This window comes from Eleutherodactylus coqui, chromosome 5 (genome assembly GCF_035609145.1).
Source record: "Eleutherodactylus coqui strain aEleCoq1 chromosome 5, aEleCoq1.hap1, whole genome shotgun sequence".
Taxonomy (NCBI): Eukaryota; Metazoa; Chordata; class Amphibia; order Anura; family Eleutherodactylidae; genus Eleutherodactylus; species Eleutherodactylus coqui.
The window spans coordinates 104,306,036-104,323,008 of NC_089841.1; the positions used below are offsets into that span (position 1 = coordinate 104,306,036).

General features: G+C 36.9%; 1 protein-coding gene across 16 annotated transcripts in view; it reads right to left on the reverse strand.

Moving 5' to 3' along the window:
- MEF2C (myocyte enhancer factor 2C) overlaps positions 1–16,973 on the reverse strand; it is a 261,095-nt gene that overhangs the window by 180,980 nt on the left and 63,142 nt on the right. Inside the window, exon 1 of one of the 16 annotated variants that reach the window (XM_066602972.1) lies at positions 13,597–13,912. The exons of the other annotated variants lie outside the window; for them this stretch is intronic. The gene's annotated coding sequence lies outside the window, so the exon portion shown is untranslated. Of the gene's footprint in view, positions 1–13,596; positions 13,913–16,973 lie in introns of those variants that run through there. 16 annotated transcript variants of the gene reach the window in all.

Sequence of the window (16,973 nt, forward strand, 5' to 3'; positions counted from 1 at the left end):
CACGACCTCAGCTTCTACTTGTCACCCTTCAGGTTTATCAAGCGTTGTTTTTAGATATCTGATATTTGCCTGTTCAGCGTATTCAACATAATGTAATGTCAGCACCTTAAGAGCACAATGTACACATGTCCATACTTCAGCCATATTGTAAAACTAGTTCAATGCTGTTCCTGCCGAAGCTCACCAACAGATTAACCGTCTCTAATTAAAAGTAAATGCTGCTTCTGCTAAACCACAGGATTTTCCTTATATAGATGCAGGCAATAAAAATTCCTTTTTCTGAATGCTTTATATAAGGGTGTTCCAAAGGGTAAAGCCAGTATTTAGGGGAAGTCATAACCTTTTTAACATTTTCCTATACTTCAATAATATAAGCTTTCACCTGACATTAACGTTTATTTATTTTCATACAAAGCCAAAGAAAATGTTTATGTCTGGCATCTTTAAAGCCAGTGGCTTATTACAAGTGGTATCTTATTACTAATAAAAATAATTACATGAAGCTCATAATACTTTACCTGTTCAGAAGTTATTAATAAGCAAGAGATGCATAGAGCTTCTCCTATACCTTACACAAGGACCCTATTCAAATGCACAGAGACCAAGGAACTTATTAATTACTTCTGCCTACAGTAATACTACTTAGCTTAAAAGTAGGTAAATATTAAGAGGAAACACACACACATAATATATATATATATATATATATATATATATATATATATTAGTGGGGCTTAAATATTCCTTATCTGCCCAGGACATTTACAAGAAGTTATTTAAGATTGTAATAGTGTTGTTAAAATCAAAATACTGAACAATGAAGAACAAGAAAAAGTGAAACATAGAAAACAGAAGTAGCAAGATACCTTCTGTTGCAGTATTGAGCTTGAGCTTTTCTTTTCTGCTCAGTCCTACCAAGACTGTCTCTTGTCAGATAGAACAAATAAGAAAAAAAATTGAGCCCTACAAGACCAACAGAAAATCCATCCTATTTATCTCAACCATGCTAAAATAATATTCATTGGCTTAAATCAAAAGAGTTGAGCCCATTGCACAAGAATGTAATAGGACAGTCTTTCAATGTCCATATTACAGATGTAACATCCAGACACTTTTCACAACGTAGAGCCCACGGAGCCCCAGAGTGATCTAAGCTTAGTTCAGTAGCACTGTGGGCCATAACATAGACTCGAATTCCACTGATAATCACTACTAGAGATGAGCAAGTATACTCGTTTCGAGTAATTACTCGATCGAGCACCGCGATTTTCGAGTACTTCCGTACTTAGGGGAAAAGATCCGGGGGGCGCCGGGGGGCAGGGGAGGCATGGTGGAGCGGGGGGTAGCAGCGGTGAACAGGGGGGAGCCCTCTTTCTCCCTCTCCCCCCCACTCCCCGCTGCAATCCCCCACTCACCCACGGCGCCCCCCGAATCTTTTCACCCGAGTATGGAAATACTCGAAAATCGCGGCGCTCGGGCGAAAAAGGGGCATGGCTGAGTAGATTCGCTGATCTCTAATCACTATCAATGTGGTACAATATCTCTTCAAAACTGAAAAATAAGTATGTAAATCACAGGTTCAAAATGTTTAAAGGGGTTTTCTGAGATTTTTTTAAATTGGCCCCAGGGTAGTTAATGGTCTAAAGTTATAAAATAATCACTACTCACCCTTTAATTGTCCTTCTGCGCCAGAATCACCACTTCAGTCATTCTCCGGTCTGATCCCAGAAGCTCCTGCGGTGGTCACCAGCTATTGATCATTCACATGACTACTGCAGCCAATCACTAAGGCTTCCCAGACTGGGGGGACCAAGGGGACTGAAGCAGTGTTGCTGGAGCAGAGGGACAATTAAAGGATGACTAAGACTTATTTTATTATTTTTGACCGTTACTTGCCCTAGGGCCAATTTTTAAAAACTCTCAGAAAATCTTTTTAACTTTTGGATAAAATATCTTTATCTGTAAGCAAATTTTGCACCCACATGGCGCCTTTTTGCAGAGGTAGTTTTTCAGTACATTTTGCATAGTGGCGTTGAACGCTTTGATTTCTAGTCCTACATGAAACAAAAAGGTACGAGGCGCTCAACCTACGCTTAACAATCATTGACTCCAACCACGTTCCCACAACTGCCTGTGACCCATTACTGAAAACATGTAATTCCCCTATTATTTCAGCAGAAGTGGTTAGATGATGTAGTTCAACAGCTGCTAAAGAATACACCGTCATAACCACCTTCAGCCTATGAGTGGGTATTAGAATTTTAGTCCAATACGAGCAAATTTCTAGTTTAAACTTTTCTGCATTTATTCATAAATCAGAAATACCAAAAGTTGTCACAACATTTACTGTAAGGGGTTTTTCTTGTTTTTTTTCCCTGAAAGTAAAGAGATTTGTTACAGGGCTGCCTGGAAAAATCAACCAAATCCAAGTGTAACTTGCCTCCAGCATCTCCACCTAATGGAATTTGTGATTCAAAGGGATGGTCATCTATCTGCACCCAATTTGCACTTAATTATGGATGAGAGGTACAAATATGAGATTACTTGTGATAGATGAAAAAAAGAGGTAAAAAAAAAAACCCACAGCACCCTTCTAAGGAACGAGACCTCTGTAATAAAGGAGAAACTTTCTTCTGTACGTATGAAGTGTAAGAAATGGAACACTGATCTTGTCATTACTGAGATTTCAATTTTTAATGTGGCGAAATGACAGACGATAACAGCTAAAATTTCACAGTGGAGATTTCCAATTAGGCCACAATGAAGTTCTCTGCACAAAAAAACTATCTTATTATAATACAGTACATTGTATTCCTTCCTTTTTTTCAAAGATTAAAGCTGTTTTCTACTATTTAAGTAGGCACTTCTTAATCATATAGTCCCCTATATAAAAAACCCTATATGCCATATTTGCTTAGTCTTAACTTGTAGATTCTATTACATTTCAGCCTTTTCCATTAAAACCAAATATAATGGATTTAGAGGTAGATAGTAGAAATACGTTATGGACAAATCTCCTATGATAAAGCCATATTTCCTCAATATTTGACTATAATAGAGGCTGAAATAGGGATCCATATTAAAGCATTTTATCCTACTTTTTCTTGCATGAGGAAAATATAACCCAATTATAGGAAATTTCCCATATCTTGCATGTGGCACAAGTATATTAGGCACATTAAATAAAGCATATAGCAGAGAGTGAACATGGCTATGATAAAGGATGTGTCATAAAAGATAGACAATGCTATTTGTATGGAGGTGTACCACTAGAAAATAATGTGTACCACCAGTTTATCCACAGGCCACCCTGCCCATTCCAAATGGTGTAAACGGTTCTGACATAGAAAACCTTAGACTCGTTTACTATTATAACATGCATTCATTAATGTGGATACAGTTGCGACACAACATCTACTTGCTGAAAAAATATATGGTAATATGAAATATTTTATTCATTAACATACTAATGTAATCCATTGAAGCTGAAGTACTGTTGAATCCCATTACAACTGATCTATAATAACATTTCTGGGAGTCCAACTTAAGATCATGGTCACTTTATCATTGAAATGTATCTGTTTTTAGGTTGCCTAAACCCATAGCAAGCAATACAAATAACAAGTAGCAATGGCAATAGCCAAGGGTCGACAACAAGTTCTCTCTTCTATGTTCTAAACTAAATGTCTTCTTCCATCACTTCAGCAAGAAAACACTTGACTACACCACTCCTAACCTAGCCAATCCATTGTCGATGAAGTAAACAAATTACAAAACTGTGTTCCTATAAATGTCAAATACCCCTCCTCTAAGCTGTTCTCAACTCCGGCTGGGAATACATGAGCAGGCATATCAATTACCTAGGTGTCATCAACTATACTGTGATACTTTCTTCACAAACACCGGTTAGTGATTGGAGATAAATAATACAGTAAAAAAGTCATTCTAAGTCAGCTCTTTTTGTTAGGTTGAAATCCACATGAACTAAGATTTGCTTTTTACTATAACCCAACTTTCACAAAAAATCCCAGGATTTCAACATATACTATATTTAACTTATGTAGTAATACTGCACCATCCCAGTACCAGATGCATCATCCATGATGATGGCTCACACAATACTAAAGGAAAAAGGAGGCAAAAAATGTGTGTGTTTATGTCAAAGACTAGTTTGCTTTATAAAAGTGGATTAAAGCAAATGTATGTGATATTCCAACAATGACTGAGCTGTAACATCAAAGTCTGTCATGTACCCCAACCTTGATGGTCACTAGCTGATTACCATGGTACTGTATTGGGGTAGAATACAGTTTACTCTACAAGGTCTTAGTGGTAGCAGCTAGTTGTAACTACAGCTCACGGCAGCTAAACTAGTTTACCAACAAAGAATCAAAATTAAAGTGTAAGTATTATACTGAGAGGTTTTAACATATATAACTAAATAATGTAAGTTTTTAGGTCTTTGGGTTCCTCGAATTGCACAATTACCTCAAATGTCTAAAAATAAGCATCGCTTAGGTTTACCAATTGCACAGACTTGTATCAGACCATATTGGTTGCTCAATTGGCTTCCTTTGATATTGATCTTACTATAAGGGTGTATACATGCATATATTCACTGGTCACAATAGGATTGATGGCACTTAGTGGGAAGCTATGTAGATTAGGACAAAACTACTGCATATATAATCTATAATAATAAAAAATATATATATATAATAATAAAAGGAATACAGAAAGGCTGGTTTCAGTACTAGAATTCCTTTAGGATGGTTTTATACACAGGTTTTGTGGAAGTTTTTGAGCCAAAGCCAGAAGCAGATCCAGCAGGAAAAAGTATAAGTCTTAACTTTATATTTTTCAGATCTTTCAAATTCATTTCTGGCTTTGGCTGAAAAATACAACATGAAAATCTGCCACTGAGGTTGATAGCTTTTTTCCCCCCAAAAAACTTGCATATGAATTTACCCTTACACAACTCCTGCAGCGTTTTTGATTCAGACCCATAGAATATTACTTATAACCAACTACAAATTCTACATTTTAGCATTCTTTTTGAAAATTGATAACATATTACAATGAATGCACCCTAATATATCAGCTTTGCCCCAGTATACTTGTATCCCTTTCTCTTTTTCATTTTATAATACCGGAGAGCATCTACCATAAAATAAGACTAAGACCCGCAACAATAAAATGCATTCAAATAAAAGCAATAACGTCCAAAAAATAATTAGGCTCCTATTCCTATGCTGCCCCTCTAAACTCGCCTTCTATGGTTCAAACCAATCCAATATCAATATTTGCAGAGATAACCTTCACCAATTAGAGAACTAATGAAATAACTGTATTCAACGGGACCATACAGAAAGTTTCACATAAGTAATAAACTAAAAAAATTGGAAGCAGTCACCCCATAAAAGAGAATCCTATACCACAAGCAAAGGCTTACATGTGAAAATCTATCCGTATTAACCAAAATTAATGATTAGTCCTGGAAGAATAATCCGGACCATAGTCTGTTCCAAACAGCATCTAAGAAATTAGTCTATGATATTAACTGGTGAATTGTCACTTTAACCTGCCTGAAGCTGCAATATTTTGCATTCTCTACATGTAACTTCAACTAAAACTTAGTAGGTTCTCGGTTTCTTCTTAATGACTGATCAGTTCCTCATTGCCTATGCTTCCAACTATAATAATACATGACAAAGCATAGCCGTTGTTTCAATATCTTAAGCTAGGAAATATTACAAAGGTTCAAGAAAAACACATTCTCTATCTTATTTCTAATAACCTATTCTTCTTCTTATTACTACTATTTAAATTGAATCTTTTTATCTAACATGTTAGCATGACCTTTAGTTATAAGTTTTTAGAAAGTTTCCATATCCTAAAGCAAGAAAAAAAAAGAAAATGTCCTAACAATTAAAAAGACAATATTTAAAAAAAACAATACGACTTAGAGAAACTTGCAACCTACCGATATGTAAAGTCATACTAGATTATGGAAGTGTCTTGCTTGAGCTGTTTACTGTGCTGACAATATGCAAAATGAGCATTTGCATGCCCATTAAAAATATGCATTATCATATATGTGACCTAAATATTCAGACCTATACATTAAAATGCAATTGGTGGCATATCAGGCCTTTCTAATTACCTTCATTTACTCAGCAGCCATACATATAGCAGCTAAGGAAAGCTCTAATTTTATGTTGCTTGAACTTTTTATCTATTCTTGAGATGAAAGCAAGTGATTTTTGCAGGTGAAGGATGATATCACCTTGTGCCGGTAGAGGAGGGAGTGTTTCAGGTCTTTGAAGTGTGAATTTATTATGTTATTGACTTAGTTCCTGATGAACCCATAGCAGATAAATGTAGTTTTAGAAACCTATTTTGTGCTTCCATCTCGTTTGATCAGGACTTTACATTGTACAACTAAAACTATTTTGTGTCCAAAATTTAGTCAGAGCTTATGAGTATTGTTTGAGCACCTAAAAGTAGGTGAAGGGAGCTAGAAAGTTTATAGCCTGATGTCACAATAGGCACCGGGCTGCAGAAGAAACTTACAAGAATCTGATGCTAGTTTGAAGATCCCTCTCCGTCTTATACTATAAAAGTGCAAACTTATTTTGTACTGCTCTGTAAAATAAGAAGTTCCTATTCACAGAACTAGGTTGATGAATCTTTTCTATTATCTTCTTATTAACATAGGTCTAATGTCACTATATAGCTGTTATTGGCATAGGCTGCTTATTTCACGTTATAGGGTCCATTCTTCATTATGTTCTTACTTGCCGCTAACAAGGAGCAGTACACATATATATATTCTGATGTAGAAAATGCTATACGCAGCAAGAAATAAGTTCTTACAGATGTTAAAGTTGCATTATCTTTCATGCCTCCTCGCAAAATATAAGTAAATATCTTACTTTGCCTTTGTCCTCATCAAATATCAGAGAAAATGAACTACTGTATGAGTAGAGGATGCTGTAAGCTAGTGTACTTGACTGGGTCTAGTTGATCACTGACAAAGGGACGGGTACTTATAGGGTTTACCATGGACTGGTACAATAGCAAACAGCCTTATTACTCTGGAGACTATGTGATAGCAGCCTTGAACTTGTAGAAACAAATTGGCTGTCTCAGGAGGTATCTCAGTAACTTTTAGAAACTCAGTTTCCCAAAAGACTGAACTCAAGTGTACACAACTCAATAATTCATATGAAATTTGGAGGTGATAACAGCTCTTGTTATTGTGTACAATCTCAAAGGCAAAAAACTTGAATGGTTGGGAGGATTTGTTATTTTCCCTACAGCAATTGAGTCGAGGAGGCCATAGCAGCTGAGTCCACCAGTCAATATGAACTGAAATCACAAGCCTATAGTGACCAAGTCAAGCCATCGAGTCTTTAGCTTCGTAGAAGCTAATGCCGAATAAGTCCATAAGTCTATATTAACTAAGTCCATTGACCTTAGTCCTATACCTGTAGGAATAAAATCCATTAGTCAAGAGAAACTAAGTCTATGAGTCTATAGCAATTATTCCTTTAGGGTAAGGCAGTGGTCCCCAACCAGAGGCTTGAGAACTACATGTAGCTCATGACCCCATGCTGAATGGCTCGCTATGTGAATCCTGGGTTATAAACTAGCACTGGCAATTTACTGACATCCTACTGTAACCACCAAACAATGCCAATTTGGTTGTAATACTATTTTTAATAGTTCATAATTTCTTGCTTCTCCACTTATTTCTTTTCGCCTGAATTTTTGAATTTGTAGCTCCCAACTATTGCTCAAAGTTGGATGCAGCTTACAAGGTAGAAAAGCTTGGAGATCTGTGGTCTATAGCAACTCCATCAAGCTACAGAAACTTAGTCTAGAAGTCCAGAAGTCTCTAGCAACAATGAGCAGAATCCAATAGTCTATAACCAATGAATTAATCAGATGATTTAGCAGATCAGAACACCCAAGTTCAGCCCTTTTCATCTGCTTATTCCAGTAGACTATAATGGCTGAATCCAGCAGTCTATACCAATCTACGGAAGCCATGTCCAGCAGTTTATAGCAACTAAAGTTAGTAGCTTATAGCCAACTAGTCCAGCAGTTCATATCAAATCCTACCAATGCTTTGTTTGTGTGTACCATGGTGATGCCAGTTCTATAACCACATGGGCCTTATGGAGCAAATGAGAAAACTTTATATTCCCCATAATTGTTTAGTCCTATCAAAATAGAGGACATTACTATCTCGAACAAGGAATACATTGTTTTTCCTCTGCAAGGTCTAGTATAATCTATCGAAATAAAGTCATACAGCATTACAGATTATTTACAATAGAGTCTTTAAATTAAGGAGTCCTACACAATGTAGTGTATAGTAGAATACCTCACTACTAGCCCAAAGCGTTGACCTTTGATCTAATAATGAACGCAAATCCCCATCATTAGTAAACAATATGTCCCAACTGGAAGATAGTATACCTCCCAGCTATGTCTTACATATGGAACATATATAGAAGGACACAGGGTTGTTGCAATGTAACAGAATCTATGTTGCTTATTACCTTGAGACCTGTATACAATTAGGAGTGTTTATATTATATGAAGACTATGGTGCAGGCAATGAGGTCATAAACATTGCAAGTTTCATAAATCATCCATGTATGCAAACCATATGAAGGACCGGCTGCACACTGTCATTTGTTGTGAGCCTATTGTTGCTGGCCTTTCAGTGCACACATGATTGCTCATGCTGAAGATGTGCTTAGTTGTAAACTTATGATGATGCAAAGGGATGGGGGAAGAGGAGTTTCTCTTCATCAAAAACAATTACAATATGCACTTATTTTTTACTGGTATGAAATCATTCTGCTCTGTGCAGTGAATGTGGCCATGATATACACTACTACTACTACACCATCTATTCAGTGTCCAGTGGTCGTAGAGTGCCAATGCTAAAGTAAATAGCTTGATATTGGAAAAAAAGGTTATGAAAACTCATAAACTCATCTTCTCGGTACATTGTTGTAATGGGTATCATTTGAGTTCTCAATATATAGATGTAGCAGAGCTAAGTTGGTTGTTTCTCACAAGTTGTTATCTAAGACATTCCTTAAGCCTGGCAAGACATCTACTGAACATATGGAGTTATCAGGCTGTACAATGTGACAGTTAAGGAACAAAATCAGCACTGCTACATCTATATTTTATGCCAATAAATAAATAATTGACCTGGTGTACTACCAAAGTAGGTGAAATGCAGGAAATCTGAACTTTGCAACTGTAATTTTTTCAAAAATTTCAACTCAAGACAGCTGTGAATTCACCTCAAACAGTTTTCGCAATTAAATATAAACATGTGCTTTCCCAGCGCTAAAGATGTGACTACTGATCCATGAATTGACTCACAAGGACGCTTGTCAGGGTTAATACGTAATGTCATCATGGAAAGAATACTAGTCTTAATATGTTTATTCAATTGTATGTAAATGCCCTCTAAAAGGAAAAATATCTGTATAGTATGAAATACCTCCGCCCATAGTCAATATATAACCTAAAGAGTAACTCAAACTCCCTACTGTACCATTCTAATACACCTCAACTAATTACTAAACTTTCTATAGGATACAAAATGCATTGATGTGATCAGAGGAGGACTTTATCCACTGAATGGATAGGAGTCAAATATTTAAGGGGAATTTTCAATTGAATATATAAAAGATATAAAGATACATAAAAAAGTTAGGCTTGTAAAAACGGAATACAAATACCATAAAGCAATAGAGAGGGTTAGAAAATAGAAAGCTAAATTCTGGAATACGTAAAGCAGATTAAATTAAAGACATAAAACTAAGAGAATTAAATGCCAACGTTTCATTGGCCTGATATTCTAATTATTCAACGTGAATGAAAAATCTGCCTTGCATATCATTTCATTATTAGCAGCGCACAGCGCACCTAACCAATTCCTCCATTGTAGAAAGCAGCATACACTTCTAATAACTTTAAGATTTACCTTCAATGACGTCTTCATTTGGGTGAAGGGATAGTGAATGATATACATTTTTTGCAAATATCTAAAAAGTTTTTTGTCCATTTATTTTTTGATTTTTTTCCCCTTCTTCTTATTCCTCGCATGATTGTTATATTAGATAGAGTATGGGGTGTTTAATACGCTACTACGCTTTAAATGATAAACTAGGCTAACATTAAAGGCAATGCGATTGGACCCAAAACTTCTTGAATAATCGGAGTCATATAAAGTAGTGGACTGGTCAACTTTTTATCTTTTAAGACATTCTAATCCTATTTTTCACATAGGGGAATATTCAGGATGATGACAATAGATTAAATGCCTCTACAGTTCTGGATTAGAAGACCAGAAGATTGTTCGTTTGAGAAGACAGGAACATATGTAGGTTGATTAAAGGCGTACATAGATGTATTCAATGTAGCAGTCAAGTTGGAATTTGTTCAATATTTGGATACATAATAACTGTTCTTTTTTCCCTTCATTTTGGCAAGAGATATATAAAAGCTATGACTAAACGGAGATAAGTCTTAGTTAGGCTATAATCAAATAACCAAGGAGTGTGTATAGCATGTGGAACAACTTTCAGATGTTATCTGTGGTCGATCAGAGTGACAAGTGAACTGCTTAATCCTTCTGTTATCCGGAACACTACACTGTGTTACCCCTGCTCCTTCTACCAGAGGATACACAAAGCTGATTAGATTTCATAGAAATGACAGATTCCAACCCAACTCCATGGCACTCCAGCCAACACAGCGATGAATGTGCATTAAATATTCAGCAAATGACCTAAAGCAAGAATCTGCCTGCGGAAAAACTTTTTTTTAATATATACAAACGTAGCAGAGCTAAGTTTGTCAGTTAAACATTTCATCCTGATATGACAATAGTATCCCAAGGAACTGCAGATTAATCCTCTTAATTGTCTTAATGATCAAAATGCGCAAAAGAAACCGTTCCAATGATGAGTTCAGCTCTGCTACACCTATAATGCTCTATTTGTGATATATATAGTATGTTTCTTGTTTTTTAACAGCATTTAATGCTTAAAGCCTGAAACTGTCCTGCCATATAACTAGCCTGCTCAAGTAGTTAAGTAGCCATGCCGTCCCCTGTCCTGCCAAGCAATCATGTCAGATTAACTTTTTGTATGCTATGTTGTCTGATAACAATAGCTTGATCCGTTACTTGCATTGCAACATCAGCCTTTGCATTATTAACAAGTATGTGTAATCTTTATAATGAACCGGTGCACTTGAGCATAATACTGTATCAGCAGTTATATGGTGCAAGCAGATGTTCTGTATAGGGTGCGGAAATATGAAGGGGACTTTTGAAAAGTTAGTTGTTAAATGAGTTGTCAGTATGGGACTTCTTAGAATCCATTGACATCTGTGTATACAGTAGTTATGCACAAAGTTTGGATTGGCAGTTTACATGGACAGTGCGCCTTACTTTATAGTCGCTATGGCTTGAAACTTTGTTGCTCTAATATACGTATTTCACTGTTCAAATATACATTTAACTGCGCTATAGAAGATAATAATGAAATGCAACATCATCTATCTCATATCTATCTATCTATCTATCTCCTATCTATATATCTATCTATCTCATATCTATCTACCTATCTATCTATCTATCTATCTATTTCCTATCTATCTATCGCATATCTATCTATCTATCTATCGCATATCTATCTATCTATCTATCTATCTATCTATCTATCTATCTATCTATCGCATATCTATCTATCTCCATATCTATCTATCTATCTATCTATCTCCATATCTATCTATCTATCTATCTATCTATCTATCTATCCTTTATGTAAAAATCATCAATGTATGTAGCAACATGTATCAAATTGTTATTTATTTAAATTAGTCAACAGTTGTGAAATATTTGACTTGTTAGTATTAGTAAACATTTCTTGGTCTAGCTAGCATATATATGATTCTATCTATCTATCTCATATCTATATCTATCTATCTATGGTTATGTATGGTATCTATCTATCTATCTATCTATCTATCTATCTATCTATCTACATACCTATGCATTTTGCCACATACTTATGGTATGGTCTGTCCTGTTAAGTATTTTCAGTGACTTTTTCCCCCTGCTTATATACAAATATACCACATGTGTAAAAAAAAGTTAGAAAACTAACATTAAGGCCAAAAGGCTAATAAATTATTTTCCATTCCAGTAGCTTACAACATTGCAAAACTTCATAAGTGCTGACTGAGTGGCGTGTGATGTGGTTGGTCACAGGTGGTTATAGTGTTACAGGCCGCCAAGGTTTAAGGGATCATACTTATATTATGCTTTATAGAAATACCAAGTCAAGAACTACATTGTGAATCCTACTATTCCAAAGTTTTTTTTTTCAGGTTGCCACTAGTGGATGGCACTAATACAGTGACTACGACACCTGACAACAAGTCCAAAAAACAATGCAAAAGAAAATGTTTCTAGAAGTAATCAATGGCCATGTGACCCGTGCATACCATCACTATATGTATGAGTGTGGCACATGTGTGCGAGTGTGTTAGTTGTGTACAGTACTCTAAGTGCGCATCCTCTTCGCGTCCAACAAATTAACAAACTCACTTTTAACTAAGCTCACGCAGCAATTTGAAGCTGGAAACCTGAAATAAAACATGACATGCTCCTTCAAGCATATAAATCATTCAAACTTTGGTTTCGCTATCATCATTATTTATTATTTAGCATCTGTGGTGTTTTAAGGTTAAGAATGAGGTTAATACTTGCAAGAATGGAGAGGACAAGCTGTGGCTGTGCTGATTGCAATTTTACTGCCTAATTACAATAGTATAATGCACTTCGGATGAAACCCTCTAGTAAATGGCTATGGTTCCTGAGGCTGGGTATGTATTAAGAGCTCAAGTGGCAATAAGTGACCTTTCCCTGACATCGGAGTTGACACAATACTAATGTCAAGTTATGTAGAACTATATGAGCATCTGGTATTAAATGCTGCTAATAAAGCAGGCATGGATCCTCAGCAATGACAGGCACTGTTCATATCCTGGAGGAAGTAAGTGTTATTGCTACAATGTACTTATGCAACCTGATCTGCTTTGGAAAATGATAAACTGGATACAAGTAGAACAAGGTCATTGCTTGCTGTGAAAAGTCCAGAGCAGAACAGCTACAGATGTACTGTAGCAGAGCTGAATTTGCCGTTTAACTCTTTGATTACATTGTTCATGCCTGTGACAATACATCGCAGTCCTATGTAAAAGAACAGCTAGCAGGGTGAGTTGTGACAAACTTAACTCCACTACATCTGCAAGCTTGGGCACTTAAACAAAAAAGCAAAACAGCAACCTTAACTTATGTAGAATGAATCAAAAAAGGTTAAACTTGCTGGATGTGTGCCTTTCTTTCAACCTGAGCATTAAAAGTATCCCCACTTTAAACTTTTCTATGGCCTGCACTAATTCATCCCAGTGTGCGAATAAGACCCCTATACAATGTAGCAAAAGAGAATTTTGAGAATGACATCTCCATCCCATGCCAGTACTTACATTAAGGCATCTGCCGCTCTTAGTAGCCCTTGAAATGTTCTGATCTCATTGGAATAAGGATAAGAAGGAAGAATACTGGCCTCTTCTTACTTCTGAAGCTTGTGTACTGTATGTCTCCACTGAGCAAGAGCTCTCAACTCAATCCAATATAGTGGGCAGAGGGTGTCTGTATACAGGCAGGAAAGTGGCTCTGTGCTGCCAGTATGAGAAAGTAAACCGAGTCGTCCTGTAAGCGTCCAGGAAGGAAGTGACAGGAGACGAATAGGAAAAAAGGAGCTCTAAGCCTTTGTAACATGGAGAGGAGGAAAAAGGCAGTGGATTTAAAACTGAGTGCCTGGCGAGGTGTCGTTTTCTTACCTCCTCCTCTCTGTCTTCTTTCTTCCTCTCCCTCCCTCTGTCTTCTTTCCAGCCCAGATCACTCCCCCTCTTCTGCTGCTGCTGCACTCCCCTCTTCTTCTCCTCTATCCTCCACTGAATAGATAGCTTCCTATTTTTATCTCCTCTCTACCTTCCCTTTATTTTGCTCAGCCCTGTCTCCTTTATTATATGTTTTTAATCATCCTGTCTGCTAATTTCTCTTTCTTCTCTCTTTCACCCTGTCCCACAGTCACAAAGCATTGCCAGTGCAATAATCACTTTCACTCCTGGAAATAGAGAAGTAGTGTGGGGAGGCCCCTGGAAGTGCAGCAGCCGGAGGATTTTTTATTAAAACAAACATATACAGCTTCTCACCTCCAGCCTCAACTAGATTGATAAATTACTCCGCTCCACTACTTTAATTATGTATATGGGATGCAAAATAAATCACCCAACTGCAGCACCTCAATCAAGCACTTTTAAATGATAATTGCGTCTGGGTGAATCAATCTTTTCATTTCTGACATTTTGCTAATTTTAGTTTTGCCGTGGTAATGCTATGCCAGGCGGAGTCCTAATGACAATTCCGCTCTTCACACAATTACTCCTCTGGCTTAGGAGCTCCATAACTCTACCTGGAATCCGAAACACCCTCCGAAATGTACAAAGTAGTGCTCACACTGTGCAATATATTTGGGGGAGGTCATCGACTTTGGTACGGCGGTCTATATAACTTCATATTATAGAAAAAATATATACATGGATTGCTATGGACATAGTCTGTACTAGTCATTATGCATATGGCCATATTACAGATCTGTATTGTATGGATCTGTAATATCCCTCCCATAGGAAACTATGGGCTCATAGTGGACTTCTATTTTCATATGGAGGCACATGGAGAAAATAGTTGCATGTTCTATTGTATGCTGTCATATTACGCAGGTATTCTCCCCTAGAGAATCCCGTTCCTCATGAAAATACCATATCAAGTACTAGAAGCTCTATGCACATGGTTTTGTGGGTATATAGAAGGTCTTAGGTTGAAGTACAGATCTAGCAAACATTAACTTGACATTTAACATATAATGGTAACTCAATTGCAATATGCTAGAATGCTGTAAATGTAACTTATCGCTATGTGCCAGCCATGTTAATGATTGCTACTTCATTATATTCACATGTGTATATTGGAATTTTCAGTCACAGAATATTCTGTAATAAATCGGCCATCTGTATATAATATAGCTTTAGGCCTATGTCACACGGGCACACTTGCCCACAAAATTTTGCGTGCGCAATATGCCGAAAATAGTACCCGTTCATTTTAATTGGTTTGTTTATAAGTGGGTATTTTTCCTGCCCATTTCGGTTGCGCAGAAAAATGCGCAGCTTGTTCTATTTTCCAATGCATATGCATAGGAAAACAACACATCTTGAACTCATTAAACTAATTGGCCATTTCAATGGCTGAGAGCATTGGTGTGTATTTTTATGCGTGCACAAGTCATGCGCAAAAAATACAGTAAAATATGCTGAAACGTGCGAAAAATGCAACGAATATTCCGCAAAAAACATTTAGCAAATACACATATGCCGTTGTGACACTGGACTTAGGCTTTATTCACACGGGCATATATCGGCCGCATTTTCACGGCCAGCCGATATACGCAACCATCTAAGGCATTGGTTTCCGTTGCACCGTGAAAAATGAAACATACGCAACCGAAAACCATGCCAGATATTATACACTGAGTAAAAAGATAGTTCTGACTCGATATACACTGACAGCTCCCATAGACTCCTATGGGAGCTGTAAAAAAAGGGAGGGGGAGGCAGTTTAGCTGCGTCTAATTCTGCAAAAAGCCTACAGGTGCTTCTATTTGGTACTTTGAAGTAATTCCGAGGATTTTAGCCGAGAGAGGGTTTTCCGGGTGTAAATGGACAAGAAAATGCTAATTTTCTCTGCGGAAAAGCATCCTTTCATGCGATTTAACAGCGCGCCTGAGCGAACGTAAAAACGCATGTGCTCGTGTGAAAGAGTCCTTAGGTAGAGTAAAACAGGTACTATGCTTTATTGACTTCAACATGATGGTAAAATCAATCCACCATATTCAAGAGTCCCATTAAATCCTCTCAACAAAATAATAAAGAAAGCCATAAAAAATATTGTAAAAAATCCAATATAAACTTTCACCTATATCTACAATGTACAGAAGATAAATGACTTAATAGTACTTATAGTAAAATATAATGTTAGACCAATAACACCAGAATATGCAGGGTTAAAATTAGGATAATCAATTACACTTAAGATGTTATTGTGCTGTTATAGGCCGCCTGCAGAAGGGCGGAAATTAAAGGGGCTGTCTAGTTTAGAAAATCCACTTTTATCCATGCCTGAAAGCACTGCGGAATAAGTTGGCGCTATACAAATAAAGATTATTATTATTATTATTATTACTTTCATACACTCTATTAGGGAATCAGAATATTAGGCAGAGTCCTCTGTTCTGGATTCTCATTATTGGAGAGGGGTTACAAAGAACGGACTTGATATGAATGGACATTGTGGAATGCCTCATTTTCCCTCTGGTGGTGCTGTAGGGAACCAGAGTATTTACTGCCAGGATTCCCCACAGATTGCAGCTGATCACTGAGGATTCCAGCTTTTTATCAAGTGACACTTCTTACAAGTAGGGACTGCCCAAAGCAGAAAACCACTTTAATTCATGTGACCTGAAGGTTGCGAGGTCAATCCCCGCTAGGTTCAGGTAGCTGGCTCAAGGTCAACTTGGCCTTCCATCCTTCCGAGGTCGGTAAAATGAGTACCCAGCGTGGTGGTGGGTTAATAAATAAACAGCGACTTATATCTAAAAGCAATAATTATATATGCAGCATTGGACTGGGACTCATTGGACCCACTAGGGGAAATTATTGTGAGGCTCTACCCTCCATTTATACAGATCATGCACACATGCACTTTTAACGACATCGTCATTTTTCTTGTTATGGCTGCA